This window comes from Penaeus chinensis, chromosome 9, assembly GCF_019202785.1.
Source record: "Penaeus chinensis breed Huanghai No. 1 chromosome 9, ASM1920278v2, whole genome shotgun sequence".
In the NCBI taxonomy this organism is placed as follows: Eukaryota; Metazoa; Arthropoda; class Malacostraca; order Decapoda; family Penaeidae; genus Penaeus; species Penaeus chinensis.
In genome coordinates this window covers 38,110,126-38,112,625 of record NC_061827.1, presented here as the reverse complement: position 1 = coordinate 38,112,625, position 2,500 = coordinate 38,110,126, and positions in this window count along the sequence as shown.

Genomic DNA, 2,500 nt, shown 5'->3' with positions numbered 1-2,500 from the left:
TGTGTGTGTATGTATGTGTATGTGTGTGAATATATATGAATATATATATACTGTATATATATGTATACATATGTATATATAATATATATGTATATATGTGTATATATATATATAATAGATATATATATATATATAATATATATATATATATATATATATATATATATATATATAAATGCATATATATATATATATATATATATATATATATATATGCATATATATATATACATATATATGCATATATATATACACATTTATACACATATATACACATATATACACACACATATACACATATATACACATATATACACATATACACACATATACACATATACACATATACACATATACACATATACACATATACACATATACACATATACACATATACACATTTACACATACATACATACATACATACATACATACATACATACATACATACATACATACATACATACATACATACATACATACATACATACATACATACATACATACATACATACATACATACACACACACATGAAGAAATATGTATATATGTGTGTAAGTGTATATATGTATACGTATATATATATATATATATATATATATATATATATATATATATATATATACATACATACATATACATACATATATATATATATACACACTGTATATATAAATGTGATTATATATATGATTGTGAGTATATATATCTTTAATTATATATTTATTATATATATATATGTATATATATAGTCACATATCTATATAATAATACATATAATTATATATATCTATAATTGTATGTATATAATTATATGCATAATTATATATATATAATATATATGTATATATATCAATATAAATAAATATATGTAATTATATATATAATTGTAATTATATATATATATATACATGTACACACACACACACACACACACACTCACACACACACACACACACACACACACACACACACACACACACACACACACACACACACACACACACACACACACACACACACACACACACACACACACACACAAAATTATATGTATAGATATAATTATGCATAATTATATCTATAATTACATATATATAATTTTGTTTATATATACATATATACCCACACATAAAAAAGTAAATGGACTATGGATGCTTTTTGACAGCCATTTTTTGCCTTATTTGTACAAGAACTCTACCACAGTCTGTATCATTCCTTTTTCTCTTTGATCTCAGAAATATAAGGGAGGATTTCAGTTTTTTATATACATATATATATATATATTTTTTGAGAGTGCAAAGTCCATGTCAATATTGCTCATTCAATGTCTTCTGTATTTGTCAAGAAATAAATGTTTTATTGTTGGTATAGTGCAGTCTGTGATTACCCTGGATTGGTGTTTCTTCGGGTGGCTTCTGATGCCCTAATTCCATATGGGGAATATTTTAAAGTGAATTAAGAGGAAAAAACAGTTGTTGTATGGGAAACATGAAGTAATTCCAAGTTCTTTGCCTTGAATTATATATTCAAATTTAAGGGATGTATTGGCAGCATTTCATGTATTTACACGTGAGGTACAGATCTCATAGTGAATAAAGTCTTCTGAAGTGTCTCTCTTGTGAAAGGAAGTGAATATCATGCACTATAATTGGAAGCTATATTATGAAACTCCATTTATGAAGACCAAAGAAGTATTTTTTCTTCTTCCCAAGTTATAAACAGGATTATTTAGAGTAGTTACTTGGATATAGTAACTCTTAAAAAACTATAAGCTGGCTGGCTGCCTTGCTGGGCCCTTTCAAATTGAAATATCTGAAAATTTATAGAGGACAAAATCTAACAAAATTGCCACAGTATGTTGGCGTTTCTTTAACCTCAACTGTGGACATTCCGAAGTAGGGAGATTTAAACCCAAATCTACCAAAGCAGTGATGCATAGAAAATTATATGAATCTTAGGCAAGAGGTTTGGGGTGCAAGAAATACACATGTATTGTAAAAAAAATGTTCTTTTATTATTCTAGACCTTCAGCATTTTCATAAGACAACTTCAGTCATTAATACATTGAGAGTATAATATACCTAGAGAGTCCTGGTCTTCCTAGAACTCCTTCGAGTCCAACCTCAAACACATCTATAGCATCCAGGATCTGATCTTGTCTCTCACCTGTTTAAACTCATTTCAAAAGCAATTATAAAGTGCATCATGGTACTTAACAGATGACTGTAACAAGTCTGATAACAAAATATATTGGCTGAAATAAGAGAGAGCAAAATATATATATAGATATATATATATATATATATTACCAAAAAAAAAAAAAAAATTATATAAAATAAAATGCTTTTCTTGTGACTCGGTAAATTATGTTTTAATTTTTGGATTATTTGTATTGAATGCATTGCTATATACCAAAAGTTAAATAAAGACCTAAGGAAATATTCATATAGGTATATATATATATTTATATATATATATATATATATATATATATAT